At 41.3% G+C, this 13233-nt stretch overlaps 1 long non-coding RNA gene across 1 annotated transcript in view; it reads right to left on the reverse strand.

Annotated features, from left to right (window-relative positions):
• Nucleotides 1–9967: 9967 nt before the first annotated feature.
• Nucleotides 9968–13233, reverse strand: part of LOC132395112 (uncharacterized) — a 62756-nt gene continuing 59490 nt past the window's right edge. Inside the window, exon 4 of the long non-coding RNA XR_009512534.1 lies at nucleotides 9968–11662. This is a non-coding gene — a long non-coding RNA (uncharacterized LOC132395112). The remainder of the gene's footprint in view (nucleotides 11663–13233) is intronic.

Consider the following 13233-nt stretch of genomic DNA (forward strand, 5'->3'; position numbering starts at 1 on the left):
GTTCTATATTGCTACCTTGTAAACAAATCATCCATCAGCCAATTCAACACACTTCATTATTTGGACTGTCATTCAGAATCTGCACAGAATACAAAGAGGTAATGAGGAATCTATTCATCCCATCTTAACTAATTTCTTCAGCTGGATCTGACTGTTTCCATTTGAAGCAAATAATTGTTTCTTAAGTGATAATGCTGCTCTGCCTAATTGTCTATCTAAATGTAAATAACTTGTCATGAGGAGAAATACTCTAAATTTTTTTCATCTTAAGTTTTCTTTTAATAGCTTTGAGCATATCCTTTTGCAGTACCCTTACGATTAGATTTGAAGTAGTACTCTGGGTATTTGTTTCCATTTCTGTAGCTGCCTTGTGAGCATTCCATTCCATGTAAGAAAACACCATGTTCCTCTCATCTTTTCTTACTCATTCAATGGCTTATCACCATAATGCCCATTTTCTCATTTGAAGAACATATTTCAACTAAACCCGCACAATTCTAGAGGAACTCAGCAGGTCAGTATCATCTGTGGTGTGAAATGGACAGTCGACATTTTGGGCAGGTGAAGCATCTTCAACAGAAAGTTCCTCCACAGATGCTGCCTGACCCATCGGGAGTCCTCCAGCATATTGCTTGTTGCTCCATTTTCCGGCATCTGCAGTCTCTTCAGACTCAGAACCAGAATCAGTTTTGTTATCACCGGCATGTGTCGTGAAATTTGTTAGCTTAGCAGCAGCAGTATGCTGATTTACCTGGCTACTGACTGAACTGTTTATTCTGCACCTCCCTCTGGAGATCTGGTTTCAGAAAGCTTATGCAAGATCTCAGATTCCTGCTCATGAACAGCATTGCAGGTATTTGTCGTCGCATGGGCAGAGATCTCATACACAAGAAGGGTGCTGTCCACCTTGTGCTGCAGAGAAATGTCCTTCTTGTCCATAGCTTTAATGGACTTCATCAAGGTTTGGATAAACCTTTCAGCTAGGCCATTCATTGGGAGCTGACTTGAAACGTTTGATGCCATTTTTCTTCATAAACAGTCTGAACTTTCCTGAGGTGTATTGTGGTCCGTTGTCACTCACAGTTTTCTCTGGTAGGCCATTTCTGGAGAAGATAATCCTTTGAGTGGAAACAGTCTTTCCTGAGGTGGTTGACTTCATCGGTATGACCTCTAGCCACAGCAATCAGAAACATGGATTGGCCGAATGGCCGAGCAATGTCAATATGTACTCTTTGCCATGGTGAAGACAGCCACTCCCATGGGTGTAATGGTGCCTGTGGGGCTACATATTGAACTTTGTAGAATCCTGATCAGCTTCTGGTCCAGTCTTCAATCTGTCTGTCTAGTCCTGGCCACTACACATAGCTCTGAACGAGACTCTTCATTTTGACTGTATCCGGTTGTCCTTCATGCAAATTTTCTAACACTCTAGTTCACAATTTTGAGGGAACCACAACATGTTATCTACACAACAGCATTCTTTGACATACAAACAGTTGGTCTCATCTCACTGAGAAATACAGAAACATAGGATTACCACAAGCTGGTCAACCTTTGTGTGGTGATGTCATAGGCTTTTGACAACATCTGGTCATTCCTTGTTTCTCGTTGTATTTCAGAATTCGTGCTGGTAGCTGGTCCACCAGTGCTGTGTGGAACACTTCTGCTTGGTCACAGAATGAAGACTTTTCTTCTTCAGTTGTCAACAGTCGAAACCATGACAAGCCATCAGTGTTGCTGTGTTGTTTGGTACCCTTGAACTCTATTCCATAAGAGTGGGCTCCTAGGAAAAGTGTTCAACATTGCATCTGGGTAGCAGATCTCACTGTGATTCCCTTCCTAGGATGAAAATGGACACAAGGGGCTGGTGGTCTGTCATTAGAGCAAATTTTTGTCCGTGGAGGTAGTGGTGGAACTTCTTTACTCCCCATACTAGGCTAAAGTCCTCTCTGTCAATCTGTGCATAGTTGTGTTCTGAGCTCATCAGTGATCTTGAAGCAAATGCAATTGGGTGTTCATATCCATCTTTCATAGTGTGTGACAAAATGGCACCAATACCATAAAGGGATGTATTGCATGCTAGTCTGACGGACAGAGATAGGCCAGAATGGGTGAGCTGCTCATCTGATGTTATTAGCCTCTTTGTTTTCTTGAATGCTCTTTCACATCTTTCTGACCATTCTCACTTTGCTTCTGTCTGTAACAGTGCATTCAATAGCTGCAGCACTGTAGCAATGTTTAGGGGAAACCGATGGCAGTGTTTACAAGACTCAAGTATGACCTGAGTTGTGACATACTTTCCAGTTTGGGTGCCTGTAGCATTGCTTCAGTCTTCTCTTGTGACCCGTGTAACCCATGCTTTTTAATGACATGTCCACAATATGAGATTTCATTCTTGAAAAACTTTCACTTCTCTCTCTTTGCGCACTAACCACACTCACTCAGCCTGGTAAGCACTTCACCAAGGTTCTGGACGTGCTCTTCATCATGCTTTCCAGTCATCACTGTAACATTGTGTTCCTGGGATATCTTGGAACCCTTGGTTTATTGCTCTTTGCCAAATTGCTGGAGCTGATGTGGTACCAAAGTCGAGACGATTATACTGCAACAGTCCCTTGTGAGTGTTGATTGTGAGGAACTTCCTGCTTGGCTCCTCAGTCTCCATTTGCAGATTGGCTTGTGACAAATCAATCTTTGAAAACCTCTCATCACCTGCCAAAGATGCAAAGATGTCTTCTATTCATGGCAGGGGATACTGTGAGATACACAGCACCGGGTTGATGGTCACTTTGAAGTCCCCACATATACTAATGGCTCTGGTCTTCCCTTTCTTGATCACTGGGAAAACAGGCAAGGCCCAATCACTCCACTCAACCTTAGACAGAATGCTAGATGCCCCCAAGCCCTGAGTTCAGCATCCACTTTAGGACATAGTGCGGAAGGCACTGGACGTGCTTAGTGGAATCTTGGTGTTGCTGCTTCATCCAGTTCAATTCTGGCCTTCATGCCTTTGAGTTTACCAATCCCCTTCTCACACACCTTCTCATTAGCATGTGACTGCTGCTGGTTAGTGCTACCATTTTGGCTGCATTTGCCTGTTGATGACACATTGACAGTTTGGTTATGTGCTAGTCTATTTGAATTTTTCTCAACCATTGACATCTGAAAATTGCTGGCCCTCCGCTTTTCAATACATAAAGCTCTGACGGCTATGTTTAGTCTCCATTTGTCACGTTCACTTTCACTTTGATTTTGGGAGACACTTTTTCACTTGTGTCAGCCTTTAGCATCACTGAAATCTTTTCTAATGGTAGCTTAGAAGACAGTCTTTTGCAGTCTTTTTTCAGCCTTTGAAATTATAGACAAAGTTGACCCTGTATCCGGCTCCATTTTCAGTTTTACACCAGACACATCTGTTATGATCCTTGTGTGATCTGCTTCAGGAATGCTATGCATTTCTGTGTCTGACAGCTCACCCTTATGCTGTCTAATTCAGTTTCACATTTAGTCACCTTATGGATTTATTTACTTTTGTGTTTGAAACTCTTTTTTCGTGTGGTTTCTCTCTTTGGTTGTGCCTTTTGTCTCACTTGCACACTCTCTCTATGTGGCCTTGTCAGTCACACTCTGCAAACTCTTTGAACCAACAATCATTTGCATCATGGGAGAATTTGCCTCATTGATAACATTTTTGGCTTTTTGGCATTTTGCAACATACAAAAGGGCATTTTGTATGTTTCACATTCTAAACTCTCTTTCTATAGTTCTGCTGCATCCTTTGCTGCAGCCTCTAATGATATTGATAGATCAATGCCTGCTCTAAGGTTAAGTCTCTTTCTGAACAATTGCATCTGTTGAGTGCTTTGACTATGCATGCAACATGCAAGACTGTCCTTTAATGTATCAGAAGTCCATCTCTGAAGTCTCAGTATTGGGGAAAGTTTGCGCTGTTCTGCAATGTATTTAGAAATGCTTTCATCCTTTGACTGATTCCTTTTGTAAAATCTAATTCTATCAGCTATTGCTAGCGGTTTTGGGCTCAAGCGATTTTGCAAAATCGCAACAATTTCATCAAAAGTTTTTCTAGCTGGCTACTAAGTTGCATAAGAGACTGTTCATTCTAGCACCCATTAAGCTAAGAAGTGTGGAGACTTTCTTTACCTCATCCATATTGTTAGCATTACAATACAGTTCAACCCTCTTGATATATGATTCCCGGTCCTCAGGAGCACTATCAAATTTGTCAACTTGCTCAACTAAGGCCATCGTCATATTATTTTTACTTTAGCTTTGCTAGTTGTGCATCTCTCACTGTTACTTACGGGCCCTTTTCTAGCATCCACGACTACCTTCTCTGTCACCGTACTGGTTCAGTTTATTATTTTTTCTTTAGCTTTGCTAGTTGTGCATCTCTCACTGTTACTTACGGGCCCTTTTCTAGCATCTGTGACTACCTTCTCTGTCACTGTACTGGTTCAGCTTGCTCTTTTCTCTCACTGTCTCTCTCCCTTCCTCCAAATTCTGTCGCCTCGTGGCTCTCGTTGCAGTTGGTGATATTTGCCGATGTTCAGGTTTGTACTTGTAGCGAATTTGTTGTGTCTGTACAATTACGTACCAAATAAATAAAGGCACAGACACCGAGGAGAAGTTAACATGAGTATTTAACTTGCAGAAAGAGCAACAAATCAACGTAAGTTATCAGTCAATAGTTAGTGCGAAGGGGAGTCATTGCACTTAAAGAAATAGATCCATACATTACAGTATCTGTAATGTAGGGTGAGTGGTAGAAATTGGGTGCAGGTGATAGGAACGTGGAAAGAATAAAATGAGATTTGTGCGGCTTGCTCGAAGGTCAGTGTGGACTTGGTCCCTTGAAAGATTCATTTTCATGTTGTGTGGCTCCATGAATTATTTCCTTACTGGGGACCTTTCATTAACGGAAATTAATTCTCAAATAATATTAAATAAAAATGCTATTCTTTCATAAAATGCTAGTTATGTGTCTGCGGATCAGTGTACATTCATCAATAATTTCTAACGATCGTCTCCATTGCCTCTATTATTTATACCTACTGGTCTGCCCTAACTGACAAGAAATTAGAATGCTTTTACTTTCCTGATTTCTCAGTCGTGAGTTTTCTCATTGTGCATTAGAGTTAATAGAAATATATTATATTTAGTGATATTAAGGGTAAATGTTAGAACACAAAACATCAAAAACCATAGCTCTGTGCAGGCTCTTCGGCCCACAATGTCAACCAACTTCTTAATTTACTCTAAGATCAATCTAACCTTCCTTCCCACAAAACCCATCACTCTTCTGTCATCCAGATTCCAATCAAAGAGTTTTTTAAATGTCTCTAATGTATCTGCCTCTACCTCAATCCCCAGTGTCTCTCTTCCCACTCCATCCCCTCTCCCCTTCCTTTTTTGCAACCCTGATTCCCCTGTCCCTGCTCCCTTCCCACTCTCAGACCACAACAGAGACCCTCATCAGAATCAGGTTCATCATCACTCATATACAGTACGTCGCGAACAATGTTCCCTCTGAGGTGTGCACATGTGTACACGCACGCATCTTTTGCTACTAACGCATAAAGGAATTTAAACTGTGTACAAAGGTTGTCACCCTCTACCTCACTGGAATGGTTAAATATATTTCATGAATTGTGCACAATCACATTTCTTATTCTGGTTTCTGATGCAGATGGTGTTGGCAACATGAAGTTTGTGATGATTTGTTTGCAGGTTTGAGAAATGGCTTATTTATTTTGTTTTTGAAGAAATTACTCAGTGTGCTCTTGTTGTTTATTTGTCAAGGTGGAGCGGAGAGCAATTTGTAGGTTTGGCAGGAGGAAAGGATGTCGGGAATGGTGAGTGTAATAATAAAAAATCTTTACATTTTGCAGTACTTGAGCTTTTGGACTTTCATTATGCTTCTGCATTGCAACATGCCAGGCATAATCCATACCTACAGGTTTTGTACATACCAATCCCAATGTTGGTCATGGATTTAGGATATCTAGATGATGCCAGTGTTCTTACACATAGGAGATTGAATTCTGTCATCAATGCTTTCTTCATGGGAGTATTAGTTAATAAGTAGTAATAATAATTAGTAAGGAGACCCTTACATTAACATTCAGAGGATGGAATTTAACTTTTCCCTGCTATACAACACTGCTCCGAAGTGATGAACATCCCTCACATGGATCACTTCTGAAAGTAAGAGCTAGCAACAGCAGAAATTGATAACAAGCGTCACTGTTGCCTCCAGCATTATCCTGGGTTGTTTGAAAAAGTGTCTAAGAAGACCAAGATTTGGATTCCTGCATCCAGCTCATGGTCCAACAGACATTAATAATCCACACCTTCCTGCCTACAGTGGACATCTTTAAGCACTGGAGAAAAGCCGAATGCTCTCTGGATTTTTTCTCGGATTTTTTTGTGCAGTGAAAAATGTAGTCATTGAAACCTTAGAAGGAAGGGATCAGCATTGCAACTCTAAGAGCACCTGTTGACTCAGTGGGAGGAAGTGGTGAGAAGCTGTTCCTGTGGTAGACGTAACAAACCCTTCTGACTTCTGCAATTAGTGTCCATAGAACTGAATGAAATATTGTAATGTGCATAAATGGTAACCCCTATCAAGTTTACTTTATTCATCTGAATTAGCTTATATAAAGTGAATTGTTCAAATTTATCAGTTGACTTTATAATGGGTTAAAGATGCTTCCTGATGGATATTCATGAAACAAAAATTGTAAAGCAAATCCACTGGCTGGATAGTTTGAAGTTCAAAGTAAATTCATTATCCAAGAACGTACTGTATATATATCACCATGTATTGCCCTGTGATTTGTTGTCTTGCTGGAAAATAAGAAATACAAAAAAATTTATGAAAAACTATAAATAAAAGGACTGATGAAAGACTAATCATGCAAGTGATAAAAAAGTAAATAAATAATACTAAGTTGTAGATTCCTTGAAAGTGAGTCTATAGGTTCCGGAGTCAATTCAGCATTGAGGTGAATAAGTTAGCCACTCAGTATGTGGAAAGTTAAAATCACCTGCTAGAGCATCTTTATGTTTCTTGCAACGGTCTGTGATCTCTCTACAAATTTTTTCCTTTAAATCCTGCAGACTGTTGGGTGGTCTGTAATATAGCCCCAGTTATGTAGTCATATATTTCTTCTTCCTCATTTCCACCCATAACACCTCGCTAGCTAAGTTCTCCAGTCTGTCCTGGCTGTGACATTTTCCCTGAATAGTAACACCACCCCTTCTCCTTTGATCCCTCCTGCTCTGTTGTGTCTAAAACAACAGAACCCCATAATATTAAGCTGCCAATCCTGCCCCTCCAGCAACCATGTTGCACTAATGGCTACAATATTGTAATCCATGTGTTGACCATTGCCCTGAGCTCATCTGTCTTTCCTACGATACTTCTTACATTGAAATATACACAGCTCGGGACACTAGTCACACCATGCTCAACCTTTTGATTCCTGACTTTGTCTGAGGTCTTAACAATATCTGTCTCCACAACTTCTTCAGAATCAGAATCAGGTTTAATTTCACGGACATATGTCATGAAATTTGTTAACTTTATAGAGAAAAAACTAAATTACTGTAAGTATATTTATGTCTGTTAAATAGTTAAGTTAAAATAAGTAGTGTAAAAAAAATAAAGAAGTAGTGAGGTAGTGTTCATGGGTCCAATGTCCATTTAGAAATTGGATGACAGAGGGGAAGAAGCTGTTTCTGAATCACTGAGTGTGTGCCTTCAGGCTTCTGTACCTCCTTTCTGACGGTAACAATGTAAAAAGGGCATGCTCTGTGTGGTGGGGGTCCTTAATGTTGGACACTGCCTTCCTAAGGCACTGCTCCTTGAAGATGTCTTGGATACTATGAAGGCTCGTCCCCATGATGGAGCTGACTAATTTTATAAGTTTCTGCACTATCTGTTCTGGCATTCTGGTTCCCGTCTCCCCGCAACTGTAATTTTAACCACCTTCACCCCCCACCACCCCACCCCTGCGCCGTGCAGCACAAGCGACCTTCCTGCTAGGAGATTAGTCCTCCTCCAGTTCAGATGTAAAGCATCTCTTCTGTGCAGGTCCCACATTCCCTGGAAGAGAGCCCAATGATACAAAGATCAGACACCCTCCTAGTTACACCAATTCCTTAATCACATGTTAAACTGCATAAACTTCCTAGTTCTGGCCTCACTAGTATGTTGCATGGGTAGTAGTCCAGAGATCACAACTCTGGGTTAGCATCTAACTCCCTGAACTCACTTTGCAGAACCTCGTCACTCTTCCTACCTTTGGACCATAACCTCTGGTTGCTTAAGAATGCCGAGGACTCGATGGGAGATGTCCTGGACCCTGGCACTTGTGAGGTAACATATCATCCAGGAATCTTGTTCTCATCCACAGAATCTCCTTTCTCTTTCCCTGACAAATGAATCCTAATTTCCACAGCTTGCTTCTTCCCCCCTTCCCTTCTGAGTTACAGAGCCAGAGAGCTGACCATTGTGACTTACCTCTGCAAGCTCTTCCCCCCCCGCCAACAGTATCCAAAGTGATATACCTATTGTTGAGGGGGATGACCACAGGAGTAATCTGCACTGGTTGCTTAAACCCTTTCCCCTTCCCGTTGGTTGCCTGTGTCTTGCACCTTGGGTGTAATTGCCTCTGCAAATGTTCTATCTATCAACAGCCACCCCTTTCCCTGAATGATCCGGAGCTCAGCCAGTTCCAGCTCCAGCTCCTTAATGTAGATAGTTAGAAGCTGCTGCTGGGGGCACTTCTTGCAGGTGAAGTTGTTAGGTGTACTGGGGGTCTCCCCGTCTTCCCATTTGCTCAAGAAGAACTTTCAATTATTCTGCTTGGCATTCCTACTGTTCTAACTGAGCAAATATATGAAGAGAAAACAAAAAATAAATAATGGAAAAATATCTACTTAGAACTTCCTCTCACTCAAGCCTCGAAGCGCCAAAGCCTCAAAATCCTCGCACTAGCACTCTCTTCCTCCGCCTTATTTTACCAATTCTTACCAATCAACCCCAATTGCCGATCAGCTGCTGCTCAAAGGGCCAAACTGTCACGAGTCGATGCCTGATGTGTTTGAGTATCTCAGAAACCGCTGCTCTCCTGGGATTTTCATGCACACCAGCCTCTAGCGTTTACAGAGAATGGTGCGAAAAAACTCAACACAGATCAGCAGTTCAGTGGCTGAGAATGCCTTGTGAATGAGAGAGGTCTGAGGAGAATGGCCTGACTGGTTCAAGCTGACAGGAAGTCAACAGTAACTCAAATAAGCACGTGTAGTGTGCAGAGGAGCATCTCTGAATGCACAGCATGATGGACCTTGAAGAAGATAGGTTTCAACAGCAGAAGACCATGAACATACACTCCGTGGTCACTTTAATAGGTATAGGAGGTACTTAATAAAGTGGGCACTGAGTGTATTGACTTTAGTTTTACTAGGTATCCTTGGTGCCTCACTTGTCCAAATGCTGTCTTCATGTCAAGGCTGGTCACCCTCATCTAATTGGAGCCTCTCGAATTGGATTAAATTAGGTTAGCTTTATTTGCCTCAAGTACATCAAAGCTTACAGTGAAATGCTTCATTTGCATCAAGTCAAATCAGCAAAGATTGTGCTGGGCAGCCCGCAAATGTCGCCATGCTTCGAGCGCCAACATAACATGCCTACAACTTACTAAACCAGGCCTGTACATCTTGGGAATGTGGGAGGAGACCAGAGCACTTGGGGGAAATCTGCACAGTCATGGAAAGGAGATACAAACTCCTTACAGACAGCGTCAGGGAAATGAACCCTGATTGACGACCACATCGATTGTGCTTACCACACCACTACTGTGCTGCCCATACCATACCGGAACTCAGTTTGTGAGTTAATAACAGACGGCATCATCAAAGTCAAAGTGAAATCTGAATTTTATTTTTTTTAAATACAGATATTCACACAGAAGTTGGTACAATAGTGTAGGTAGTAGTATTAATATTTAAGATTATTTTATTAACTTAAAACAGCTTGATAAAAATTAAAGTGATTGTAGTATATTTACAAAGGTTTTGGTGAAAGTGAACAGGAATATTATATTTAGGTTTGCCCTCCCAACTTGAGCAAGGATTTTCTTGGAGAAGTGCGATGACAGTTCACAGAGTTGAGTCCGGGTTGGAAATGGTGGGACTGTTTTACAATGAAGGATTGCGCAGTTTGGGCTATACACTCTGGAAGCAAGAGGCTTAAGAACTGAAATACCCCAAATTCCTACTGGGCTTGGCAAGGAGATCGAGCAATGTTTTCTCTGGCTGTGTGTCCGAAACTGGTGTCACCGACTAAAAATCAAGAGGCAGCCTATCTAGACTGAAACAAAGAACATTTCTTCACCAAGAGGGTAGTGAATCCTAAGAATTCTCTTGTTAAGAGGGCTGTGTAGTCTCTGTCACTAAGTACATTCAAAACAGACACTGGTGGGAGCTTTAATATAAGGGAAGCAAGGTTCAGGTAGATTCATTCTGTTTATCACATTCACATTGACACTTGCAGTGAATTGCTTCATTTGTTTTTGTAACCAACACAAGCATTGACAATATTTTGGTGCCAATATAGCATGCTTGGCAGGAGAGTGGGGCCACTGCTGGGAAATAGCAATGAGGTGAAATTGGGATGTGTGGGGTAGAATGAGTTAAAATATCTTCTATTGATATATTATTCTCCATTGAAATGGATGTCAGCTCATTGAAGGATCATGAATACTACAATCATATACAAATCAATAGATACACATAACAGATATCACCACATTTGAACAGTGATGTTCCAGTTAGATGGATTACAGAGCATTTGCTATAAGGGAATCAATGATATCACCCATTCTGTTCCTGCCAAGATTCTCTTTATACCCTCCTTTGGTGTCTCAGACTTGGCATTTCCTCCATTCTTGGGAGGAATTTGAATTGTGTGAATTCTTAATTCTTTGCCACAAGATGCCTGTGGAGACCATGTATTGATTATATTTAAAGCGGAGGTCAATAAGTTTTTGATTAGTCAGGGTATTCAAGGTTATGGGTAGAAGGCAGGGGAATGGCATTGAGAGGGAGCCATGATGGAATGGCGGAGCAGGCTCGATGGGCTGAATGGCCTAATTCTGCTACGATGTCTTATGGTTTTATGATGTCTTATGAGTGCAATTTGGCAGGTTGTCAGGGTCCAGAGATCATTTACTATTTTCCCTCTTCCCATAAGGTGATCATCATTTTCTGCTTCCTGCCACTCCAACGCATAAAAGCTGCACTGAATTTCAAGTCTCTCTTCTTCACATTCCCTGCTCCATTATACAGTACCTCCGACTCAGTTGACATGTTTCAATGATTTCAAAGTGAATTTTCACAAATATAACTGACAGAAATTAAATATAAAGAATATCAAGCTGTAACATAATAAAAAAGTTCTATAATTTTACAATAAAGGAAAAGCACCATTTCTAAAATTAAATTAAAACAAACGAACAAAATTTAACTAAAGGAACTAGAAATTTACAGCTTCATTGCGCTGTAAGTGCCATAACATGTTTTCATTAATCTTCTTTTCTTCAAACGGAAGATCTTCCAATGTTGTATGGTGTGCATCCTATAACAGAAATATCAAGTTAGCTTTTTTTTATAAATAGTTCACCGGATTCGATTTTGATTTCTATAATTAATCAGACCTCAATGTTAATCGAGGTCATGGAGTTATGGAGTCATTAAAGCAAAGTGGGAAGATACTTGAGGGACCCATTATCTTTAGGCCAGCTCACAAGATACCAATCCATTCAGCCCCATCCCCCCACTCCCACTATGTGAACATAGTTCTATATAATTTTATCTCCTTCAGGTTCTTCCTAGTTTCTTTCGATTGTCAATTACTTCTGCTTCCATCACTTCTTATGCAGGAGACAAAATATGAGTAAGAGATCATATTTTCAGGATTGAATCATGGGTCTCTCTTAATCACAAACTAGAGAAAATCTGCAGATACTGGAAATCCAAGCAACACATACAAAGTGCTGGAGGAACTCATCAAATCAGGTAACATTCATTGACATTTTGGGTTGAGACCCTTCATTGGGACTGAATCATTACTGTTTATTTCCCTCCATAGATGCTGCCTGACCTGCTGAGTAACTCTAGCATTTCCAGTAACTACAGAATCTCTTGTTCTCTTTTGTTTGATGGCCTTACCACTCTGAATTTCAGCAGATTATTAAGCCTATGGTGTTGCTTGATATTGAGTAGGATCTCCAGGTTCTCCGTGCATGGGAGTCAATAACAAATGGTGGAAGTCTATTTATTGTTAGGAAGGATGCAAAAGAACTAAGTCTGGGATGAGATTTGGTGGAAGTCACAGCAAACGAGGGCTGGGAGCTGGGACGTTGGGGAACAGAGGTGGGCATCTGATGGTATGTATGGACAATGGGCTTGTAAAAGTGTGTGAACATGTGTATTGAAGGAGTCAGCTGATTAGGTTGGGCATTGGTTAGCTCCCGTAAATCATGAGTCAGAAAGCAATTGGATGTCAAGTTGAGGTTGGCATCAGTAATGAGGCAACTGGCAGTCAGTGGAAGTGATTGTTGGTGCGGATAACACTAGATGTCAGACAACAGTAAGTAAGGGGGACAGGCTCAGTCAAGGGGTCAGGGGAGGTTTTTGGATAGGTTGACAGGTTGGAGTACGATCAGGTTGGGTTAGTGATTCAGTGCATAGATGTGGGTATGGAGCAAAGATTGTGAGCCAAGTAAGGGATGAGTCTTACCTTGAGGTGGGTGCCTAGGGAAATGCTAGGCATACAACGTGCTTACCTTTATTTGTTACAATATTGAGTTCAAAAGTCAGGAAGTTATGTTGCAACTTTACAGAACTCAAGTGAAGCTGCACCTGGAGTATTGCATACAGCTCTGATCACCTCATTATAGGAAGGGTGACAAGGTTTCAGAGAGGGTGCAGAAGGTGTTTACCAGGCGGCTATCTGGATTAGAGGCCATGTGCTATAATGAGAGGTTGGACAAATCTGGGTTGTTTTTTTCCGGAGCGGCAGAGGCTGAGGAGAAATCTGATAGAGGTTTATCAGATTATGAGAGGCATAGATAGAGTAGACAGACAATATCTTCCCAGGGTTGAAATGTCTAATACCAGAGGGCATGCATTTAAGGTGAGAGGAAC

This window comes from Hypanus sabinus, chromosome 6 (genome assembly GCF_030144855.1).
Source record: "Hypanus sabinus isolate sHypSab1 chromosome 6, sHypSab1.hap1, whole genome shotgun sequence".
NCBI lineage: Eukaryota > Metazoa > Chordata > Chondrichthyes > Myliobatiformes > Dasyatidae > Hypanus > Hypanus sabinus.